Source organism: Schistocerca serialis, chromosome 9 (genome assembly GCF_023864345.2).
Source record: "Schistocerca serialis cubense isolate TAMUIC-IGC-003099 chromosome 9, iqSchSeri2.2, whole genome shotgun sequence".
NCBI lineage: Eukaryota > Metazoa > Arthropoda > Insecta > Orthoptera > Acrididae > Schistocerca > Schistocerca serialis.
In genome coordinates, this window is record NC_064646.1 from 156,242,709 (window position 1) to 156,269,151 (window position 26,443).

Genomic DNA, 26,443 nt, shown 5'->3' on the forward strand with positions numbered 1-26,443 from the left:
ACTGTACAGGCTTATGTGGGCAGAGAGTGAGCTGACTGAACATGAACACTGTGCAGTTGTTTGCAGACAGTCAGTAGCAGATAGAGCCTCTACACTGTACGACTATTTGCAAACAGAAAGTGACCCAAACTGATTTACAAACAGTACAGGCCTTTGCATGTAGAGAGTGTGCTAACTGAATGTGTGCTCTGTGCAGCTGTTTGTAGACAGGCAGGCAGAAGACAGATCCTCTACAGCTGTTTACTGACAGAAGGTCAGCTGGATCTGTTTAATGTACAGACTTTCAAAAGTGTGAGTGAGCTAACTGAACCTGTTCGGTGTGAAGCTGCTTGCGTAGGCAGTCGACCGATAGCACCTGTGCAATGTACAGTCTTTTGCAGACACAACGTGAGCCGACCAGGCCTGAAGACTGTACAGACCTGTGCAGGCAGGATGTGAGCCCAGTGTACACTGTACAGCTGTTTGCAGGCAGAGTGTGAGCGTGCTGCTGCCCGTGGATGGCCGCTGCACTGCCGCCGCCCCCGCGCGCTCAGCGTCGCCCTGTCGCAGGTCGCGGGGGCGCAGCGGCCTCCTGGTGCTGCTGCTGCGTCGTCACCGCCGCCCCCACCGCCGCTGCCACCCCCGTCGCCGCCTCCGCTGCCGGTGCTACCTCTGCGCTCACTTCGGCTGCCATCTGTGTACTGGTAAGTATCAGGTGCGCTCTTAGCCTTAACAAGGAAATACATGTTGTTTGGCAAATAAATATGTGAATAGACATTCACTGCTGTAAACATTTACTTTTTCGATTTTCATCTCGCTAAGATTGCGCACAATTTGCTGACTCGTTTAAAACTAGTACTGTAAATGAACCTGCTAAATTGACGGTGAGTCAGTTCGTAAAGTGAAGCGTCCTTGTATGTGATGCAGGAGTTGAAAATAAACGAAATTGTAGAAGCAGATGATAATACACTACCGGCCATTAAAATTCCTACACCGCGAACATGGCGTGCTACAAACGCGAAATTTAACCGACAGAACGAAGATGCTGTGATATGCAAACGATTAGCTTTTCAGAGCATTCACACGACGTTGGCGCCGGTGGTGACACCTACAACGTGCTGACATGAGGAAAGTTTCCAATTGATTTTTCATACATAAACAGCAGTTGAGCGGCGCTGCATCGTGACACGTTGTTGTGATGCCTCGTGTAAGGAAGAGAAATGCGTACAATCACGTTTCCGACTTTGATGAAGGTCGGATTGTAGCCTATCGCGATTGCGGTTTATCGTATCGCGACATTGCTGCTCGCGTTGGTCGAGATTCAATGAGTGTTGGCATAGCCGGCCGGAGTGGCCGAGCGGTTAAAGGCGCTACAGTCTGGAACCGCACGACCGCCACGGTCGCAGGTTCTAATCCTGCCTCGGGCATGGATGTGTGTGATGTCCTTAGGTTAGTTAGGTTTAAGTAGTTCTAAGTTCTAGGGGACTTATGACCACAGCAATTGAGTCCCATAGCGCTCAGAGCCATTTTTTTGAACTGTTGGCATAATATGGAATCGGTGGGTTTAGGAGGGTAATACGGAATGCCGTGCTGAATCCCAACGACCTCGTATCACTAGCAGTCGAGATGACAGGCATCTTATCCGCATAGCTGTAACGTATCGTGCAGCCATGTCTCGATCACTGAGTCAGATGGGGACGTTATCAAAACACCAACCATCTGCACGAACAGTTCAGCAACGTTTGCAGCAGCATGGACTATCAGCTCGGAGACCATGGCTGCGGTTACCCTTGACGCTGCATCACAGACAAAATGGCTCTGAGCACTATGCGACGTAACTTCTGAGGTCATCAGTCGCCTAGAACTTAGAACTAATTAAACCTAACTAACCTAAAGACATCACACACGTCCATGCCCGAGGCAGGATTCGAACCTGCGACCGTAGCGGTCGCTCGGCTCCAGACTGTAGCGCCTAGAACCGCACGGCCACTCCGGCAGGCTGCATCACAGGCAGGAGCGTCTGCGATGGTGTACTCAAAGACGAACTTTAGTACACGAATGGCAAAATCTCATTTTTTCGGATGAATCCAGGTTGTGTTTACAGCATCATGATGGTCGCATCCGTGTTTGGCGTCAGCGCGGTGAACGCACATTGGAAGCGTGTATTCGTCATCGCCATACTGGCGTATCACCTGGCGTGATGGTATGGGGTGCCATTGGTTACACGTCTCGGTCACCTTGTAAGTAGGCTGTTTATGTTTTCTTATTGGCAACGTTACGTAGCGCTCAATATGAAACGTCCCCTTTTTAACAATTATACATGACTGTGCTTAAACTGACACACAATATTTTGTTAGCGCAACGCAATCTGACTTTCAAAATTCCCTACAGAGGAATGGCCCTGACAAACATTAAACTATACCTTTCACAAATCACTTACCTCACAAAAATCTTCGCTATGTAAGTAGGCTGTTTATGTTTTCTTTATGTAAGTAGGCTGTTTAGCTTTTTTATTGGTAACGCCACCTCTGTATGAAAATCACTGGCTGTGCTGTGTGCAGTCCGTGGCAGCTTTGCATTGTTGTAATACTCGCCATTGTAGTGTTAGGCAGCTGGCTGTGAACAGCGCGTAACGTTGCGCAGTTGGAGGTGAGCCGCCAGCAGTGGTGGATGTGGGGAGAGAGATGGCGGAGTTTTGTAATTTTTCATGAACTGATATATTTATATATGATGATATCAAGGTAAATACATTGTTTGTTCTCTATTAATATCTTTCATTTGCTAACTATCCCTATCAGTAGTTAGTGCCTTCAGTAGTTTGAATCTTTTATTTAGCTGGCAGTAGTGGCGCTCGCTGTATTGCAGTAGCTTGAGCAGCGAAGATTTTTGTGAGGTAAGTGATTTGTGAAAGGTATAGTTTAATGTTTGTCAGGGCCATTCCTTTGTAGGGAATTTTGAAAGTCAGATTGCGTTGCGCTAACAAAATATTGTGTGTCAGTTTAAGCACAGTCATGTATAATTGTTAAAAAGGGGACGTTTCATAAGTTAGTAGAAATTCTGTCAACTCTCGTAGAAAGACGCTTGTCGTAATCAGGTGTGCAGATGTACGAATATTTCTCGTCATTTCATTAGGCATTTCAGTAAATATCATAAATTACGAGCTCCACATTATACTTTCAACAAGGAAATGTCAATACCGAGGATAATGGCCTTCCCTTTTTTTTTCTACCTGTACTTCCGGAAAGGCTAATGGCTTTTTTTTTTCGGGCGGCTGTCGCCCAGGTGGGTGCCCGCGACGCATTATGTGCAGGTGGTCACTTAACTTTCTTACGGAAATATTTACGACACCAGCTTCCGCTACGGTAACAGTCTCACATAAAAATATTTCACAGGTCAAGAATTAGCGTTGCAAATCTGTAGAAACAAAATCCTATAAATATAAGTGTCCAAAAAAAAATATTCGTCAGCATTGTGATACATTCACGAATATACACACACATTTCATAACTCTTAAAGTACGTTTCTTGGTTTACAACATCCTTTTCATAAATCAGAGTCCCTAAACACTACTCATTATTCCTTACCTCATTATACATATAAATATTCGTCGACACTTCTTCAATATTTCATCGTGAGAAATACGTAGCATAATAAACATTCCTCAACAACATAATACACATCGTCGTCGTAATAATAACATCATAACACTTCAGTCAAATCTCAAAATCGTCGTAACTTCCCCCAATAATTTCAAAACGTAAAAAAAATTCTCTGCTCATTTCAATAGTGTCATCTACCTCAAACGTACTTTAAAATCATGCTCCCTTACCAAATATATCATTCAAATCTCTCATAGTATCACAATGGTTCCGAAAAAATATGAACAGTTTACAAAGTACAGACAAAATACAGTTTCATAAGTGTGAAGTTATCCAACTGTGTATTTGCGTAAACATGTGTCACTGATGTAGTAAAATAAATATTTGTCTCTCTCAGTTAAATGATCAGATAGCTGTGTAATTTGTGTGTTAGAGAAATATAGTACCGATGTGTAAAGTTGTATAAGCAAATACCATATTAGCTAGGGTTCCTTGTGGTTGCCACACACATGGTACACAAAGTAAGCGTGTACCCCCCTGAGGATTAATGTAATTATACTCCCAGGTGTTACAAATTACCGCAATGGAATGAAATGTATCACGGAAAACTTTCTTTGTAATTAAAAAATCTTTAAAAATAAGTGTTTTAAGTACAAGATTAATCACTCAAATACGTGTACTGTAGCGCTAAATGTGCGTCTTGTTGCAACATAATCTGTGTGGAGGTGTCGTAGTTATCGTCCTCCGAAAGCTAAGTTCTGCAGAAGCCAATGTACTTACCTCATGATAAACAAAAGTGAAATGCTTTGCGTATAGATATCATACTTATTACGCTTATTGCCGTGATGAAGAAAGTACTGTGCTGTAACGTATTGTTGTGCTACAGAAAAGGCTGTCTCCTTGTAGCTATACCATAAAAGTTACTACTAAAACATGTTTTACTTTCCAGAATAATACAGAAAAACTGTGCAGATATAAAACAGAAACACCGCAAAATCAACATTGTACATTGTCACTCATTAGTAGCGTCGTGATAAAATCGTGTAGCTGTCACATAAACTAACTATTGTCTCATCTGGTATCTCACAGAAAGTACTTTAAATCCGGAATGTATTTTCAAGTAAACCAAAATGTTGCATTAAAATCTCATTAGCAGTACTGGTAAATGTTCTAATCGTGCAACTAACAAGCAAGAATGTACAAATACAACACTGTGTCGTCTGTTCACTATAACAATGCATTCGTAATTTCTGTTTTAAAAATGTTCCCTAGGTTCTAGACTGGATATTGAACTTCAAACATTGTTGCATGGTAACAGTTTCTAAAGCATACTAGTAACGTGAAGTGAAACGTTTTATGGCAAAGACAAAGTTAAAAGGCAGATTATCTGTCAATAAACGGTTTTACATGTGAAATGTGGTGTAAACCTTTACTCTTTCTAGTACGCAGAGTTTCAACTGAAAAGCAATTGTCATGTTTTATATGTCGGTAAGGAATGTTAAATCTTTTTTCAAGGTTAGCGTCTGTGTTATTTTTCTCTGAGCCAGCCGGCGCAGGTGGCTGCCTGCGGTGCGAGTCATTGTCTGTTCCTTTGTTGGCGCGCGTCGTTATTGGGATTTGGAGACCTAACTTCTACAAATTCACCGTGACGAGAGGGCCCTGCTCTGTTTGAATCCCGCCAGTTCTGATGCAATTCAGGTCTGTCGTTACGATCATATCGTCTGTCGTCATGTCGGTAGATTCCATAGTTTCTTTCTTGTCGGTCACATGGTGGAGAATTTCTCCCTGAATCGTAACTGCGCGCTGGTCCGTTGCGTCTAAAGTTATTCTGTCTCCCTTGATAATTATTATGTTTTTAATGATGTATTGTGTACCTTTGTAATTGTATTCTCATGTTATAAAATTGTAATTGTCACCAGTTCATGATATTATTAACTTGTTAGTTACATTTCACTGCACACGTTTCTGTTGGTCATAGTATATGGACAATATGTGAGAAGTAGGGACTGATAGTGTTTGCATGTGTGTTAATGATTCAGCAAGGGACTGGATAACAGCATTGCTCGTTCTAAGGACAATTCTAAAAACTTTGTGAGTGCACAAGTGGTGGTTTATGGACTTGCTATATTCTCCGCAAGACTCTTCGATGGTGAATGTGCACCTGCACAATCGCAACAGATGGCTGCTGGTCATCTCTACAAGGACTACAGTGGGTCTGCACCTCTGGTGGCCCACCAATACCATTATCTCTACAAGGACTACAGTGGGCCTACATCTTTGATGATCCATCAATACCATTATTTCTACAAGGACTGCAGTGGGTCTGCGCCTCTGGTGGCCCACCAATATCGTAATCCCTACCAGGACTACAGTGAGTCTGCTCTGTGATGACCTACCTACCAATATTCATCAAAACTTCGACTGACTCTGCAGTGGGTTTGCTATGTTGTGGCCCATTACCTGTCAGCATGTCAAGAGTCAGCACTGTCTTTCTGATGGAAGAACACTACTTCTTGAAGATTGCATGGAAATCCACTACTTCTGTGTGCATTTTCCTTTACTGCTCAGACGTTGAGAAAAACACTGCAATTTTACTGTGACGAATGAGAGGACTGTCTTTAGGGACTGTGAGAAAATTTTAGCTTTTGACCAATATTGTATCAATAAGTGTGTGCATTTGATTTCTTTGTTATTGTAATTGTGAAAAATTTTTGTCAAATCTGTATTGGCCAGTGCCCAACACCATTTGTAAAAATTTTTTGTGGGGAGCATGGGGGCTATGTAAGTAGGCTGTTTATGTTTTCTTTATGTAAGTAGGCTGTTTAGCTTTTTTATTGGTAACGCCACCTCTGTATGAAAATCACTGGCTGTGCAGTGTGCAGTCCGTGGCAGCTTTGCATTGTTGTAATACTCGCCATTGTAGTGTTAGGCAGCTGGCTGTGAACAGCGCGTAACGTTGCGCAGTTGGAGGTGAGCCGCCAGCAGTGGTGGATGTGGGGAGAGAGATGGCGGAGTTTTGTAATTTTTCATGAACTGATATATTTATATATGATGATATCAAGGTAAATACATTGTTTGTTCTCTATTAATATCTTTCATTTGCTAACTATCCCTATCAGTAGTTAGTGCCTTCAGTAGTTTGAATCTTTTATTTAGCTGGCAGTAGTGGCGCTCGCTGTATTGCAGTAGCTTGAGCAGCGAAGATTTTTGTGAGGTAAGTGATTTGTGAAAGGTATAGTTTAATGTTTGTCAGGGCCATTCCTTTGTAGGGAATTTTGAAAGTCAGATTGCGTTGCGCTAACAAAATATTGTGTGTCAGTTTAAGCACAGTCATGTATAATTGTTAAAAAGGGGACGTTTCAACCTCTTGGTCGCGTTGATGGCACTTTGAACTGTGGACGTTACATTTCAGGTGTGTTACGACCAGTGGCTCTACCATTCATTCGATCCCTGCGAAAGCCTACATTTCAGCAGGATAATGCACGACCGCATGTTGCATGTCCTGTTCGGGCCTTCCTAGGTAGGGAAAATGTTCGACTGCTGCCCTGGCCAGCACATTCTCCAGATCTTTCACGAACTGAAAACGTCTGGTCAATGGTGGCCGAGCAACTGTCTCGTCACAACGCGCCAGTCACTACTCTTGATGAACTGTGGTATCGTGTTGAAGCTGCATGGGCAGCTGTACCTGTACACGCCATCCAAGCTCTGTTTGACTCAATGCCCAGGCGCATCAAGACCGTTATTACGGCCAGTGGTGGTTGTTCTGGGTACTGATTTCTCAGGACCTATGCACCCAAATTGCGTGAAAATGTGCTCACATGTCAGTTCTAGTATAATATATTTGTCCAATGAATACCCGTTTATTATCTGCATTTCTTGTTGGTGTAGCAATTTTAATGGTCAGTAGTGTAATTTGTTCAATCTTCTGTACTTCCGGTATTAAGCTCATCTTTTCCTTGGGCTTCCACCACTTCTTCAGCTTTATTATGTATTAAATGTGGTGTCTGTTCTTTGGAACATTTCTGAAAGAACAGAAATATTTTGATCCCACAGCTATAGTAAATCAAGACACAAAGGAATTAATGACATTAACTGCTACTGAGTATTGATTTAAATCAATAGGGAAAACCGAAAATTTCGGACGGACCAAGATTCGAACCAGGGTCTTCTGCTTACTAGGCAGAAGCACAAATTTTCAGTTTTCCCCACTGATTTAAATCAAAGCCCACTAGCACCTAATGTCATTATTTCCTTTCTGTTTCCGTTCACAATTACGTCGGATCAAAATGTGGCTGTTCTTTCGGACATATGCGTAAGATTAGACATCACATATTTCACTCGGTTGAGGTCGACCAACTGATGACACGTCTAGCGAGATGTGACATTTGTTTTTAGTGCCGCAAACACGCGTTCCGACCGATAGTTTCACCTTTATGCATGCGCCTGGGCGCCACAAATTGAAAAGTACTAGCAGAGGGCGCAGTCTTCGATAGAGGACGCCCTTGTGACAGCCGCCAATGTGCATCCATCTTGGCGTCAATTTTTTCTACGAAGCCGACAATGTGGTCTAGCACACTCCCAGCCTTCTGAATACAATGGCCAAGGTTCTAGAATCTTTCATCCTCCACCCCTTTTCCCAGCCTTTGGGAAATCCGCTCGGAACGGTTCGGATTTGCTTCCCACCTGTCGTCCGAACTCCAAGTTCTTAGGATCACAGAACATATCTGCAAGGGCTTTAACTTCACTATGTCAACGCCAGAGGTTTTCCTGGACCTCTAAAATGCGTACGACAAGATTTGGTAGGAAAACCTCATGTAGAAACTGCTGGCACAGACGACTATCCCTGAGATCTATATCAAAATCGTGGATGATTTCCTCCACGGTAGAGCCTTCTCGGTTATTCGACAAGAAAGACGCTCAAGCTTACGTCACATGTGGATGAGTCTTCCTTAGGGCTCAGTGTTGTCTCTCATCCTCTTTAATATTTATGTTAATGACGTGCCAGTTATCCCACACTGCCACCTGGCGCAATACGCCACCGATATGGCACTCTACGCGACTGCCCGTCAGACGGACCAGCTCATTGCTCGTTTCCAGAAGTAAGTGGACGCAACAGTCAGCTGGTGTCTTTATAACAAGATTCTCCTCAATGCTGACGAAACTATAGCAGTCTATTTCACCAAACGACGCCCAATCCTCCATCACAACATCACTATTGCTGGCGTTATGGTCCCACGGTCGCCGGATACCAAATATCTAGGTGTCTGGATGGATAAAAAACTGCTCTTCCGCCGACATGCAACATATGTCACCCAAAAAGGACAGAAGCCGATAAAAGCGTTGCACCTTAGACACCAAGCTTCGACTGTACCGGATAGTTGTCCACCTTCCCCCTCACCTATGCCTCCTATGCGTGGGCTACGATTAGTGCTCCCCGGATGCAGATCTTCCAGCGCCTGCAGAATAAGGTGATTCGGTGGAGCCTGCAAGCTCCTTCACTCACGAGGGTTGTTACCCTCCACGAGGAGACAAACATGGTAACTCTACAGACATCCATTCGATATAAATCAAGGCGTCTCTACGACAAAATGTTTGCCCTGCGTGACACAGTCACTGGCTTACACCAGATTGGCACCACGAGCCCGGGCACTGGTACCGTCACCTGCTTATACTTACCATCTTCGTGGAATCAGATTCGGACCTTGGCTAGCGATACACCTGTTACGGCCACTAATAATGCGTCAGACTTGATACGACGACTCAATATGTGACGTCCATTGTTCGATCATCAGTATCACTACCTATGTAGATGTGTTCTCCCTAACCCACTACCTTGAACTTCCGCCGTCAGAGGGTGGTAGGGGACTTGAGTTCCCACCGCCACATCTTCAACGTGCACTCCAATGATTTCATTGCAGTGATGTCCTTGACCCATAGAAAAATTTTTCCCCTACACCAAGATAGTAAGGCCGCCATCACAAGTGACGCTCTGCCCCAACCTACCACACACACACATACACAAACAGTCTCCAGTGGCAGACAACTGAAAATGGCTGAACGATTGCCAGCCGAAATATTGTGGAAATAAGTCAACACGATCCGTCTCCAATCCCGAAACCACATAGAATAGTAGATAAGGATATTTATAACTCCCTTATTTATTAGAGCATACGTTTTCTGCCTCTGATTCTTATTTACAAGGCCGCGAAGGGGCAACAAAATAAGCGGTTTGCTGCTACCTGCTACACCTTTTACTCACGCGTATTATAAAAATGTGTGAGCGTGTTGCACGTCTCCTAAACCACCTGACCGATTTCAAACAAACTTGGTACACATTTCCCTTACTATCTGGCAAAAAATTCTATCGGTATAAGAACCATGTATGCATAATAGTTCAGGAGACATGAAGTCGCAAACAAACATATGCATGAAAAACTGCCGCTTCATGTATGACGCTTAAATTTATTACTTTTGTGCTAATAACTATTCGCAACATATTTCGCAGACAGTATCCACATATGCAGCTAAATTAACCTACATATTTATATCGTGGTACCACACATAGTTCAGAAGATGACATGATAAACACTGAGATGCGTGAAAAACTGTCGCACTGCGCATGGAGTTAAAATTTATTGCCACTTCGCTCCTAACTTTCCTCGCAACGCATTCTTCAGACACTATCTGCATGTACCGCAGAATGTACCTATACACATACACTACGGGCCATTAAAATTGCTACACCAACAAGAAATGCAGATGATAAACGGCAACGGGTATTCATTGGACAAATATATTATACTAGACCTGACATGTGATTACATTTTCACGCAATTTGGGTGCATAGATCCTGAGAAATCAGTGCCCAGAACAACCACATCTGGACATAATAACGGCCTTCATACACCTGGGCATTGAGTCAAACAGAGCTTGGATGGCGTGTAGAGGTACAGCTGCCCATGCAAGTTCAACACGATACCACAGTTCATCAAGAGTAGTGACCGGCGTATTGTGAGGAGCCAGTTGCTCGGCCACCATTGACAGACGTTTCCAGTTGGTGAGAGGTCTGGAGAATGTGCTGACCAGCACAGCAGTCGAACATTTTCTGTATCCGGAAAGGCCCGTAAAGGACCTGCAACATGCGGTCGTGCATTATCCTGCTGAAATGTAGGGTTTCGCAGGGTTCGAATGAAGGGCAAAGCCAAGGGTCGTAACACATCTGAAATGTAACGTCCACTGTTGAAAGTGTCGTCAATGCGAACAAGAGGTGACCGATACGTGTAACCAATGGCACCCCGTACCATCACGCCAGGTGATACGGCAGTATGGCGATGACGAATACACGCTTCCAATGTGCGTTCACCGCGATGTCGCCAACCACGGATGCGACCATCATGATGCTGTAAACAGAATCTGGATTCATCCGAAAAAATGACGTTTTGCCATTCGTGCACCCAGGTTCGTCGTTCAGTACACCATCGCGGGCGCTCCTGTCTGTGATGCAGCGTCAAGGGTAACCGCAGCCGTGGTCTCAGAGCTGATAGTCCATGCTGCTGCAAACGTCATCGAACTGTTCGTGCAGATGGTTGTTGTCTTGCAAACGTCCCCATTTGTTGACTCAGGGATCGAGACGTGGCTACACGATCCGTTACAGCCATGCGGATAAGATGCCTGTCGTCTCGACTGCTAGTGATACGAGGTCGTTGGGATCCAGCACGGCGTTCCGTATTACCCTCCTGAACCCACCGATTCCATATTATGCTAACAGTCATTGGATCTCGACCAACGGGAGCAGCAATGTCGCGATACGATAAACCGCAATCGCGATTGGCTACAATCCGACCTTTATCAAAGTCGGAAACGTGATGGCACGCATTTTCCTCCTTACACGAGGCATCACAACAACGTTTCACCAGGCAACGTCGGTCAACTGATGTTTGTGTTTGAGAAATCGGCTGGAAACTTTCCTCATTTGCATATCACAGCATCTTCTTCCTGACGGTGAAATTCCGCGCCTGTAGCACGTCATCTTCGTGGTGTAGCAGTTTTAATGGCGAGTAGTGTATATCATGGTATGACACATAGTTCAAGAGGTATGACGTCATAAACACTAGTATGTGTGAAAAATATCACATCTAGCATGAAGTTTTAATATATTTATTCTTTACTACTGAGACACTCCTACTGGCGGCTTAAGGAAATCCCTGTCGCCTGGCAACGCTTGTGACAGCTTTCGACTGCGAAGCTCAAACGTCTGTGGGCGAAAACATTCACCATCTATAGATCTTCGGAGAGGCGTTGCCAGAGGAACGTTTACAAGATCGCATTGTACACTCGCGAAGCAGTTGCACCCAGCATATCGAAACTGCCCAGGATATTACACTACAAACACAGTTAATTGTTTCTATTTTAGCTTCTAAGAAGAAATTGGCAAAATGTATACACGGGCAATGCCCGGTTTATCAGCTAGTACTGGATATATCTGCGTGTACCTGTACAATCCAACTAGTTTCCGTAGTTGCCCAACAAGAGTACATTCCTGGCTGTTTTAGTAAATTAAATCAAAGTTTTGTTGGTACAGATAAGTGAAGCGTTAAAAACATGGTGTTTGGAGACCATTAAGGAGAAAGAAAACTGGCGTTCTACGGATCGGAGCGTGGAATGTCAGATCCCTTAATCGGGCAGGTAGGTTAGAAAATGTAAAAAGGGAAGTGGATAGGTTCAAGTTAGATATAGTGGGAATTAGTGAAGTTCGGTGGCGGGAGGATCAAGACTTTTGGTCAGGCGAATACAGGGTTATAAATACAAAAACAAATAGGGGTAATGCAGGACTTGGTTTAATAATTAATGAGAAAAATAGGAGTGCGGATAAGCTACTACAAACAGCATAGTGAACGCATTATTGTGGCCAAGATAGACACGAAGCCCACAGCTACTACAGTAGTACAAGTTTATATGCCAACTAGCTCTGCCGATGACGAAGAAATTGAAGAAACGTATGATGAAATAAAAGAAATTATTCAGATAGGGAAGGGAGACGAAAATTTAATAGTCATGGGTGACTGGAATTCAACAGTAGGAAATGGTAGAGAAGGAAACGTAGTAGGAGAATATGGATTGGGGATAAGAAATGAAAGAGGAAGACGCCTGGTAGAATTTTGTACAGAGCACAACTTAACCATAGCTAACACTTGGTTCAAGAATCATAAAAGAAGGTTGTATACATGGAACAAGCCTGGAGATACTGACAGGTTTCAGATAGATTATATAATGGTAAGACAGAGATTTAGGAACCAGGTTTTAAATTGTAAGACATTTCCAGGGGCAGATGTGGACTCTGACCACCACCTATTAGTTATGAACTGTAGATTAAATCTGAAGAAACTGCAAAAAGGTGGGAATTTAAGAAGATGGGACCTGGACAAACGGAAAGAACCAGAGATGGTACAGAGATTCAGGGAGAGCATAAGGGATCAATTGACAGGAATGGGGGAAAGAAATACAGTAGAAGAAGAATGGGTAGCTTTGAGGGATGAAGTAGTGAAGGCATCAGAGGATCAAGTAGGTAACAAGACGAGGGCTAGTAGAAACCCTTGGGTTACAGAAGAAATATTGAATTTAATTGATGAAAGGAGAAAATATGAAAATGCAGTAAGTGAAGCAGGCAAAAAGGAATACAAACGTCTCAAAAATCATAGCGACAGGACGTGCAAAATGGCTAAGCAGCGATGGCTAGAGGACAAATGTAAGGATGTAGAGGCTTATTTCACTAGGGTAAGATAGATACTGCCTACCGGAAAATTAAAGAGACCTTTGGAGAAAGGAGAACCACTTCCATGAAAATCAAGAGCTTTGATGGAACCCAGTTCTAAGCAAAGAAGGGAAAGCAGAAAGGTGGAAGGAGTATATAGAGGGTCTATACAAGGTCGAAGTACTTGAGGACAATATTATGGAAATGGTAGAGGATGTAGATGAAGATGAAATGGGAGATATGATTCTGCGTGAAGAGTTTGACAGAGCACTGAAAGACCTGAGTCGAAACAAGGCCCCGGGAATAGACAACATTGCCCTAGAACTACCGACACCCTTGGGAGAGCCAGGCCTGACAAAACTCTACCATCTGGTGAGCAAGGTGTATGAGACAGGTGAAATACCCTCAGACTTCAAGAAGAATATAATAATTACAATCCCAAAGAAAGCAGGTGTTGACAGATGTGAAAATTACTGAACTATCAGTTTAATAAGTCACTGCTGCAAAATACTAACGCGAATTCTTTACAGACGAATGGAAAAACTAGTGGAAGCTGACCTCGGGGAAGATCAGTTTGGATTCCGAAAAAATATTGGAACACGTGAGGCAATACTGGCCCTAAGACTCATCTTAGAAGTTAGATTAAGGAAAGGCAAACCTACGTTTCTAGCATTTGTTGACTTAGAGAAAGCTTTTGACAATGTTGTCTGGAAGACTCTCTTTCAAATTCTGAAGGTGGCAGGGGTAAAATACAGGAGACGAAAGGCTATTTACAATTTGTAGAGAAACCAGATGGCAGTTATAAGAGTCGAGGGACATGAAAGGGAAGCAGCGGTTGGAATAGGAGTGAGACAGGGTTTTTAGCCTCTTCCCGATGCTATTCAATCTGTATATTGAGCAAATAGGAAAGGAAAGAAAAGAAAAATTCGGAGTAGGTATAAAAGTCCATGGAGAAGAAATAAAAACGTTGAGGTTCGCCGATGACATTGGTAATTCTGTCAGAGACAGCAAGGGACTTGGAAGAGCAGTTCAACGGAATGTACAGTGTCTTGAAGGGAGGATATAAGATGAACGTCAACAAAAGCAAAACGGGTATAATGGAATGTAGTCGAATTAAGTCGGGTGATGCTGAGGGAATAAGATTAGGAAATGACACACTTAAAGTAGTATAGGAGTTTTGCTATATGGGGAGAAAAATAACTGATGATGGTTGAAGTAGAGAGGATATAAAATGTAGACTGGCAATGGCAAGGAAAGCCTTTCTGAAGAAGAGAAATTTGTTAATATCGAGTATAGATTTAAGTGTCAGGAAGTCATTTCTGAAAGTATTTGTATGGAGTGTAGCCATGTATGGAAGTGAAACATGGATGATAAATAGTTTGGACAAGAAGAGAATAGAAGCTTTCGAAATGTGGTGCTACAGAAGAATGCTGAAGATTAGATGGGTAGATCACATAACTAATGAGGAGGTATTGAATAGGATTGGGGAGAAGAGAAGTCTGTGGCACAACTTGACTAGAAGAAGGGATCGGTTGGTAGGACATGTTCTGAGGCATCAAGAGATCACCAATTTAGTATTGGAGGGCAGCATGGAGGGTAAAAATCGTAGAAGTAGACCAAGAGATGAATACGCTAAGCAGATTCAGAAGGATGTAGGTTGCAGTAGGTACTGGGAGATGAAGAATCTTGCACAGGATAGAGTAGCATGGAGAGCTGCATCAAACCAGTCTCAGGACTGAAGACCACAACAACAACAACAACAACAAGTTACATGCAATTACAAGAAACAAGCAAAACGGATATTGTACCAATTCTGAGACACTGAAGAGTAAAGATGCGTATGGGTGTTACGAAATAGGAGGTACAGTTACGAGAATCTGTGCTCACTCAACTGTGCAATGTTTCTTTTAGGTGAGGTCAGTTTCCAAACGTTAAAATACTGGTTAGTGCAAAGGAAAGTGATAGTATGTACACTTTTATAGGTCAATATTCTTGCTACCAGTATTTTGAAGGTAATATACGTTTGAAACAGTAGTAACACGTCACAGAACAACATAATCTGTGGTCAGAGTCTCAATTCGCTTTTAGGGCAGGAGCGTCAGCAGAGAATGCAATTTATTCATTTGTAAGTGAATTATTTGCAAGACTAAGATTGAAATATTTACTATTAACAGCAGTCTTTATCACGATTTAGTTATTAAGGTGACCGGTTTCAACCACTGCCGTGGTCATCTTCAGACCTACAAGTAGTGTACAAAGCTTTAATTAGAGGGCTACATACATGAAAGAAAGTACATAAAGTTATAAAGCTATAAAGCGATGAATTACCATCTTTGGAACGGCGTCCAACTTCACCATGGCAACCAGTGTTTACAAATGGTTCACTAACAGGCCTTGAGAGGGCAACCCATGTACTGCCAAACCGAAGTTCATTTATCCTACATATTTAAATTTTTTAACGCTTCTTAATTGACAATAGCTGTTTAATAAGCTAAGTTTAGTGTGTGTTTATTTTTAGTTCTTGACAATGTTCTTTTAACTAAGAAATTTTACATTGTTCTACGACTTATAACTCATTGGTTAGTAATGACATCATGCCGTCAGAAGTGGGCGGAGCCTCCATTATATATAGTAAGACGTGCACTGGTTTCTCCAGCAGTGATTCTCCAGCTGAAAAAGGTTCCTACTCAATGGCAATTCATCGTTTTATAGCTTTATAACTTTATGTATTTTCTTTAATGTATGTAGCCCTCTAATTAAAGCTTCGTATACTACTTGTAAGTCTGAAGATGACCACAGCAGTGGTCGAAACCGGTCACCTTAATAAATAAATCGTGATCAAGACTGTTTTTAATAGTAAATATTTGTAACACATTGATCACTGCCACTCCCATAATGTATTCAAAAGTAATAAGATTTAAATGATAAATTGTAGCCACAGGACTTTTTTATTCAACACACTCATTTCATCGTGTTTTCCCTGCTATGGTTTTGCCGAAGGTATAGATTTATGCAACTAGGTAATAATCTCGCAAAGGTTCTTCTCGTAAAGCGCCATAAAATGATAAACTTCTCTCCAGAATTACTCTATTACGCTAAAAAAAATAGATTTTATACGATCTTTATGAACGCATGCGTCTGTTTCCATCATGCTTTGTAAACTGAAATGAATGGCTACATGACCTGCCGAATGAAACGTATTACACAATTTTACGTTTTCCGCAAGCAATTTGCTTCTCAGTTCGTGATTCATCTCTTCCAATTACAAGTCAATTCATAGCATCTTAAATGCAATGAATAACAATGTGGCGTCGTATGAATCTGAATTAAAATTATGCAGCACGTGAAAAAATAACAGCACCGTCAAAGTTTCCACGTATTTGAAAAATGGACCACACACAAATTGTATTTTCCGCATAATCAACAGATGATGAACAGATGACAGAACACGAACTCATCCCCCTTCGGTCATCGACTTCGAGCAGCGGCGTAATCATGAATTTATTAGATCGGATAATTTATAGGCAAATGGGAACTCAAAAGGAAAATTAGTTTATCGTCCCAGGAACACATTGAAACGATGAAAGCATTGTAATTTCGCATACAATTAATGAAACCATTGGAGTGTAGATACACACCAGCTTATAACAGTTCATGCATACACTATGCATACCATACACAAATAATTATTTTCCATAGCCCAAAACATATACGCAACAGAACAACGGTTTCAAGGAAACAATGAAAGAAACAACGAAATGTGAAATGGGGCTCAACCAATCAGTCATAGCTAAACCTGAAGCAATATAAAATTACGACGCATCAGAACAAGTGAAACAGGTAAATGAATTTCATAGTGGAAGAACCTAAAGGCACAAAATTAAAACACCTTACGGCAGTTATTACCAACATTAAGTAAGAATGAAGGTCATAGTTTACCGTCCCGCCGACGACAGTACCATAATGGACAGATCACGTACTCTGAGGGGGACGAGGAAGAGAACAGGTCCAGCCTTGCTGAAGCATCCACTCACGTGTCCGTCTGAATTAGAGGAAACTGTAAAAAATCAAGATGGCGGAACAGACGTGGATTCTCCGTTCCTTAAGAATATGGGCACCGTCTTAATTGCTGCATCAGCTGGAAGCGGTAACCTATGAACAGGACAAAAGAATGTGATAAGCAAATAACAAAGAATATTTAGAAAACTCATAGAGGCTGTTGCGGTTGCGTTTAACTAACTTGAAACAGCGTTTCTCCTGATCACCATTCGAGATCAGTGTAGTCTTTTAACTTGTTTAATTCAAATCAAAGTTCATGAAAATTTAATCCGTCAACTTATAGGTCAATATTCAATATATTCCATTTACTGTTCGACAGTTAGTGACCTGTTCGCAGCGGTTGAAAATTTTAGGACTTTTAACTGACTAAAAAAGAGATTGAAGTTCAATATATAGTCACCAGCACATCCACCAGATGTGGTTTGCAGAGCTTATTTGATTGAAATTGCATACCGGCTGTCTTCCATGTCAGAGAAAGCACCATTCAGTTATACTACCAGGTCTTTCTACTCAGACTCATTTGAACAGAGCACTGTGGAATATTAAGTGCATAGGATAGTCTGAACTACACTTCTTGTGAATCCATATCGAGATAATACGCCGAAGAGAAATTTCTTCCCTAAACTATTCAAGTATAGGTTTACTGTAACAAAGTTCTTCCTACCGTGATACGAAGAACCAACTATCCGCACTGTGTGTTCCGGGAAGAACTGCGGCACATTTTCGAGTTTCTCAGCAGAGTAATGCGGACTAGTGTGTTTATGAATGACTCTTTTTATTTGTTTTTCCATATCGTAGAATAACGTGGCTCAAAATTATACTCGTAAATCCATGTTTCAATTACCCAAAGTACTCCTCTCTTCTTAGAAAATGAGAGGCTAAAAGAAGTAAATGAGTTTTGCTGTTTAGGGAGCGATATAACTGAATATGGCCGAGGGAGAAAGGATATAAAGTGCAGATTGGCAACAGTAAAAAAAGAATTTCTGAAAATGAGGACTTTGTCAACGTCTAATGCAATTTAACTTGTCAGAAAGTCTTTTCTGAAAGTAACTGTTGGAGTGTAGCCTTATTTGGAAGTGAAACGTGGACGGTAAGCAGTTCACTTCAGAAAAGAATAGAAGCTTTTGAAATGTATTCTACAGAGGGGTACTGAAAATGAAATGAGTAGATCGGATAACTAATGATGTGCTATACGAAGCAACGAGGTTGAGGGTGATTAGCCTGAAACAAATTCATTTTCTTGCTGTTTTCTTTTCTCATCCGAATTTCATTAAAAAGTCTTGCGATCTGACGCTAATTTGGAACCCACGACGCCCTCGGGTTGAGCTAGGTGCCAGATGTGAGAACCTGTACATTTCAACCAGAGCTACGTCAGTAGCAACGAAGGCGCGCGCCCCTCACCCGCTGGGAGTAGAAGGCTAATGGAAAATGGAACCTCTGAAAGAGATCTGTATAATCGAAGCGGTCTCGCTTCAACTAATACCACTAACTTTTAAAACCACCAAGTAAAGAATATGAAACGTCCAGTCGAACAACAGTCTACACTTGAATTTCTGGTCACATAAAATATGAAATGCGAAGGCATCACGCATTACGTTTACGAACTAAGTTGATAACAAAATAGTTACAAGCTTAATAGACACTTCCACGTACCCTACTAGTATCAAAATTAACCACACATTAGTAGACAGTCGTGGCTGCTCTCTAAGGTATACCCAAGGTACTTAAGCTACAGCGCTCTCTATTAACTTAAAGACATTTACAATAATGCCAGTAGACATTTACCATACGATAATACTCAACTATTGGGTGGTAATCCTCCTCTGGTAATCGTCACTAAACACGGACTAGCCTGATCAAAACTAACATTATAGTACAAGCATGTGGCTGTTCCCTTCGTTACAGTAAACGCACCCTTAGGCGCAACGTCAGAGAACAACTCAGTAAGACACACGCCCGTGCATACAATAAAGAGAACTAAGGGGGATACGAAAGTTTCACCTAACACAAGCAGCATGGACGTCGTTCCATTAAACCGGCTAAAATTCAACGGCAAAACACCAGTCACGCTGATGAATAAAGAGTGAAGACTTAAATAAATAAGTAGCGGTGTGTCCCATGCACAATTAATCCCAAACACGACGAAAGTCCTGAAATTTAAATATAGACCGGCGACAATATAACTAAATGTATAGACATCCTTCGAATAAGCAACCGTCAATAAGATTAAAACAATTTGATACAACGCAGTCAGCGAAATTGATTCTCTCTCGGAGGAGGAGGAGATTAGTGTTCAACGTCCCATCGACAACGAGGTCATTAGGGACGGTATTCTCTCTCTGACACAATACTCGCCAACCACCTGTACGTGAGATACCAAGCCATATGGCAGCCGAGGCAACAATGCAACAACAGTTCCACTTCCAGAAGCACCCTGCATACTTCCTAACTAGTGCAGATTTCACTGCAGGTCACTCAACTGGCTACCCGAATAGCGCAATCACTGCTACAGACCACCAGTACAGGTCTACAGTCAGATTGCTCAAACCGAAAAGATCTCCATGCACAGGTGCGGCAAATAATTTACGATAACCAAACCTGCAGACGTTTCACACGCACAGCGAACGTCACTGTCCCATTAGCAACCGCACGTGACTGAGGGAACCTCGGAAAGCGAGCAACCACGTTCATCTAAACGATACGCCCAAACCCACCCGGAACGCACACTGGTGGACAACATCAAACCGACAATAACTAATCCTGCACGCACTTCGCATACGAAACAACACAAATGTCCCTAACCACTAAGCACGCAACACTGTGGAAGAAGTGACCACAGAATCAAAACAAAATTTCAGAGTAAGTCATGCATGCGTGACTAGGAATACAACACACACACACACACACACAAAGATCACTGCCAAACGATACAGACGTCAGCCCACCGGTACAACAACTTACCACTAGCGACAGTATGTAACACTCTACCTGATGCCTACTCAGTTCGCCCGATACTAAATAATCGGACAACTTAGGGAAACTATCCAAGCACTTCTGTCACGTAGGAGAATACTAAGCAGAATGCAACTGCACTCGGCTGCGCATGACAGCTCGAACGAACGTGTCTGCACTCACTAACGGAAAAAGAATCGCAACACGAAAAACGGTTGTGTGACATAAACGAAAGTTGGTAGTCATTTTTCTACAGCTGAGAGATGTTGTCTGTTCAGATTCTGCGTCAGTCGCATAAGACTGAAGCTAGTAGCGCCTCTATGATGACGCAAATCAGGTTTGTTTTAAATACACGCTGTAACGGCGGTGAGCGTTTAGTTACGTTTGAGATTGAACGTAGTGAGTTGATGTTAGTCAGGAAAGCCTTCAGTGTATCAAAGGCGCCATTATCAACACTTCACAGAGTTTGAACGAGGCTGTGTAATAGGGTTACGAGAAGCTGGATGTTCCTTCTGTGATATTTCAGGAATGTAACCACTGTACATAATTTCTGACAGCGATGTTCTCGAGAATATACTCTCGCAAGAAGATCGGGTTCCGGACGCCCACGTGGCACTACTGAGGGAGAAGGCCATCATATTTGGTTACTTCGAGGACAGCTCCGAGCCAGACGACCTGTAGCGTGCATTCCACTGACCCCAAACCACCGCCATTTGCGACTTCAGTGGTGTCAAGCGTGAGCTCAGTGGAGAGCAGTGTAACCTCCCCACAACAAATATAGATAAATGAAAAATGTGAAATCGAGCCAAGTGTAACCTCCCCGCAAGAAAGTTTAATTAAATGAGAAATAAGAAAATGGATCCAAATGTAACCTCTCAGCAGAAATAATAATATCTGATAAATTTTATAAGGACAGCAGCGCTGACCTTCGGCACTGTGAAATAATTTAAACCTGATAAATTTTATAAGGGCAGCAGCGCTGACCTTCGGCCCTGTATTCTGAATAACAAAAGCAAAATTCTTACCTCAATAAACTGCATCTATATCTGCTCTTATCTATCGACACAGCTTCGTGCAATGCTGGCGTATATTTAATTTTGATTCTTGAAGGAAATGCATAGGAAATATTCTTTAAATTGAAATGAATGTTTTTCTTTAAAAGAGTTACTTTATAAAAAAAATTATTATTGGGGCATTTTTTTGAACAAATTAAATTACAATTAACATACATTACTAGATGTGCGCAATGCTGCTTCATTACCTTCTACAACAATACATATCGTCCTGAATCGTGACCAGAGTCGCGAGAAGAACACGCCGTCGACGCATGCCGACGCCTGCTCAGTACAACCGTCCACTCGCTACTACTGTCGACCGACTACCACTGCAGACTCGCGCAGACTCGCTACATACTACTGTTCCTGCCGACTCGCTACACGCAACTGACACTACTGACTGAGTACAACTGAACACTCGCGCGGTCAAGCGCAGACTAGCAACGATAAATAACTCTCTGGTCAGAGATTCTGTCATGAATCGCCATCACTGGTAATGAATACATACGTGTTTCAGCAGGGTAGAGGTTTATTGTGTTTTCTGACGAAAGCAGGTTCGGCATCGATGCCAATGATGGGTGTGTGTTGATTAGACGGAGGCCAGTTGAGGGTCTGCAACCAACTTGTCTGTGTGCTAGACACACTGGACTTATACCCGGAGTTATAGTCTGCGGTGCGATTTCGTACGACAGCAGGAGCACTCTCTCGGTTATTCCACCGACCATGACTGCAGAATTGTACGTCAATCTGATCATTCGATCAGTTGTGCATGAACAGCATTCGAATGGCTCTGAGCACTATGGGACTTAACATCTGAGGTCATCAGTCCCCTAGAACTTAGAACTACTTAAACCTCACTAACCTAAGGACATCACACACACCCACGCCCGAGGCAGGATTCGAACCTGGGACTGTAGCGGTCACGCGGTTCCAGACTGTAGCGCCTAGAACCGCTCGGCCACCCAGGTCGGCATGAACAGCATTCCAGGGGGTGTTTTCCAGAAGTGTTAAGTTCACCCACATATTGCTGTTGTAACCCAACGTGCTCTACAGAGCGCTGACAAGTTGCTTTGGGCTGGTCGATCACCAGATATGTCTCCAGTCGAGCACATATGGGACATCATCGGATGACAACTTCAGCTTCATCTGCAAGCACCATTACTAGTTTCTGTACCGACCAACCAAGTGCAACCGGCACTGAACTCCATCACACAACACATTAACCCGGGGTCTTAGAATGTTAATCACTTAAATATGTTACCTAGACAAATGTATTCCTGAAATTTCATTTCCCTGCATTACTTTTTTTTCTTGTTGTGATTTTTTTCCGCCCGTGTATGTGACAGCACGCCTCGGCAATAGAACAAGGCACATCTACCATACGACATCTAGAGGCGGACCCAAACTGCTGTCTAGATCCGCTCCGCTCGTTCACGAGCAGGAAAACCTCGTCACCGACGAACGCTGCACCCCGCAGGTCGCGAAAACAGCCGCCAGAGAGCGTCACTTTCTCAGCATTGCCGTACACAGCAGGTGGTCGGATTTCATAACCGTGGAAGAACAGGTTCACACGGCACAGCGCTACTGAATCGAACTGGGGGAAAAAGAAATTTATGCCACAAACTCGACTAAGAGAAGGGATTAGTTGATGGAACGCGCTCTTGAAGTATCAAGGAATTGTTAATTCGGTGATAGAAGGAAGCGTGAGGGTAAAACCCATATCAGGAGACCAAGTCTTAAACACATTAATCATGTTGAAATTAACGTAAGTTGCCGAAAACATGCAGAGATGAAGAGGCTCGCTTAGGATAGACTTGAGGTGAGAGCTGCAACAAACCAATCTTCAGACTGGATACAATAACGACAACAACAACAACAACAACATTGAGATGTCATCGAGATACAAAAATATATCCTGTAGGAATCAGTGTTTCTTCCGCAAACAGCGCTTTGTGTCACTCACGTCGCTCACTTCGTCCATGATATTGTAGTGTTAGTAATGCTTTAGGATAGGTTAATAAGTTTGACCCTCCGCTCAGCTAGCACCAGCAGTCCAACTTGTCAATTTCATTAATGGTACATGAGGGGGAAGATTTTTTCGATGTGATGGAAGAAGAAACACGAGTCGATTTAGAAGGGATAGGGGATGTATCATTAGAATCAGAATTTGAGAGCTTTGGATGTCTTAAATTCAAGTAAGGCAGAAGGGATAAGAGATAGATAACATTCCATCAGAATTTCTAAAATCATGGGGGGTAGGGGGGTGGAGAGGGGGGGGGGGAGAGAGTAGTAGTAACAAAACGTCTATTCACGTTGGAGTGTAGAATGTAAGAGTCTGGCGACATACCATCTGATTTTCGAAAAAGTATCGTCCACACAAGTCCGAAGACTTCAAAAGCTGACAAGTGCGAGAATTATCGCACAATCAGCTCAACAGCTCATGCATCCAAGAATAGCACACAGAAGAATGGAAAGGAAAATTGAGCATGTGTTACATGAAGATTAGTTTGGGATTAGGAAAGGTAAAGGCACCAGATAGGCAATTCTGACGTTGCGGTTGATAATGGATGCAAGACTAAAGAAAAATGAAAACACGCTCATAGAATTTGTCGATCTGTAAAAAGCGTTCGACAATGTAAAATGGTGTAGGATGTTCGAAACTCTGAGAAAAACAGGACTAAGCAATAGGGAGAGACGGGTAATATATAATATGTACAAGAGCCAAGAGAGAATAATAAAAATGGACGACCAAGAACGAAGTGCTCGGATTAAAAAGGGTGTAAGACAGGGATCTAGTCTTTTGTCTCTATTGTTCAATTTGTACTTCCGAGTTAAAATTCAAGGTGAAAGGATATCAATCATACGATTCGCTGATGACATTGCTATTCTGAGTAAAGTGAAAAACTACATGATCTCCTGAATGGAATGGTCTAATGAGTGCAGAATATGGACTAAGAGTAAGTCGAAGAAAGACGAAAGAAATGAGAAGTGGCAGAAATGAGAAAAGCGAGAAATTTAACATCAGGATTGATGATCACGAAGTAGATGAAGTTAGGGAATTCTCTTACTTAGGCAGCAAAAGAACCAATGACGGACGGAGCAAGCAGGACGTCAAAAGCAGACTGGCACTGGCAAAAAGGGCATTCCTGGCCAAGGGAAGTCTACTAGTATCAGACATCAGCGTAATTTGAGGAAGAATTTTCTGAGAACGTACGTCTGGAGTACAGTATTGTATGGCAATGAAAATGGACTGAGGGGAAAACGGGAACAGAAGAGAATCAGAGCATTTAAGATGTGGTGCTACAGACGAATGTTGAAAATTAGGTGGACTGATAAGGCAAGGAATGAGGAGCTCTGTGTAGAATCGGAGAGGAATATGTGGAAAGCACTAACAAGGAGGAGGGACCGGATGGTAGGACATCTCTTAAGACATCAGGAAGTGACTGCCATGGTACTACAGGGAGCTGTAGAGGGCAAAAACTGTGGAGAAAGACAGAAATGGGAATCCATCCAGCAAATTATTGAGGACGTAGGATTCAAGTGCTACTCCGAGATGAAGAGGTTGGCACAAGGGAGGGATTTGTGGCGGGTCGAATCAAATCAGTCAGAAGACTGATGACTCAAAAAATATGATGATCTTCATGACTGCAGTTAATTTCGCGTCTTTTGTGCTAAAGTTCCCGTATGCGTCAGTTTTATAGTTATGTGGAAGGTAAATAAACTGACTGAACAACTGAAAACTACTTCGTAGTTCAGCATTTGTTTCCAATTGCTCCAAGTCACACATGACCATCATCCTGAATGAACATAAACTTTTTCCAACCTACATTTTACTGGACATAAAAAAATAAAAGCTTTGGAGGACTACATGACCAACCAAAGCATTAGGGCCTAACTCACTATCAAATGACGCCTGGCGTCTACACAAAATTTGTCTAACGACGTCACATCCCCTGCAGCTTAAGGAATGTGTTGTCACAAAATGAAGTACAAAAATGTATATACTAATAGAATTGCACTACCTGAAAGGTAGCTCATTCTTTCGATAGCTCATTCTTTCGATAAATACTGGTGAGCAATACAAAAGAGAAAAAGTAACATTTGCATGATTTGTCACTGCCAAGTAACATATCTCAATGGAACTTGGGACATACATAAAAGCGACTGCTACAGTATATTACAGAAGTGAAATGGAAGCAATAAAGTCAAAAACTGAAATTTAACTGAAAGTTAACTAAATGAAATAAAATCAAAAACTGTTCTGAAGCCAGTAATTTTGCAGAATTACGAAATATTCCCACCAACAAATTCGCAGCAAAGTCATAGAAAGCTGTAAAAATTGCCACGCTGTACTAAAAGACTATGAAAAGAAATCAAATATCATCATAAACCCAAGAACACCAACACTACGAGGTCAACCGAAGATACGTAAACCTTTAATTTCAATTCACCCGATTGTGAACCGTACAAACAGCCCAACGTACCTAAGAAACAGTGCATTCAACATATCAGTTACGAAAATATGTTGTTGTTGTTGTTGTGGTCTTCAGTCCTGAGACTGGTTTGATGCAGCTCTCCATGCTACTCTATCCTGTGCAAGCTTTTTCATCTCCCAGTACCTACTGCAACCTACATCCTTCGGAATCTGCTTAGTGTATTCATCTCTTGGTCTCCCTCTACGATTTTTACCCTCCACGCTGCCCTCCAATACTAAATTGGTGATCCCTTGATGCCTCAGAACATGTCCTACCAACCGATCCCTTCTTCTGGTCAAGTTGTGCCACAAACTTCTCTTCTCCCCAATCCTATTCAATACTTCCTCATTAGTTATGTGATCTACCCATTTAATCTTCAGCATTCTTCTGTAGCACCACATTTCGAAAGCTTCTATTCTCTTCTTGTCCAAACTATTTATCGTCCATGTTTCACTTCCATAAATGGCTACACTCCATACAAATACTTTCAGAAATGACTTCCTGACACTTAAATCAATACTGGATGTTAACAAATTTATCTTCTTCAGAAACGCTTTCCTTGCCATTGCCAGC

General features: G+C 42.3%; 1 protein-coding gene across 1 annotated transcript in view; it reads left to right on the forward strand.

The window, feature by feature from the left end:
- The first annotated feature begins 576 nt into the window (after positions 1 to 576).
- LOC126419438 (TWiK family of potassium channels protein 7-like) overlaps positions 577 to 26,443 on the forward strand; it is a 375,205-nt gene continuing 349,338 nt past the window's right edge. Inside the window, exon 1 of the mRNA XM_050086625.1 lies at positions 577 to 683. The gene's annotated coding sequence lies outside the window, so the exon portion shown is untranslated. The remainder of the gene's footprint in view (positions 684 to 26,443) is intronic.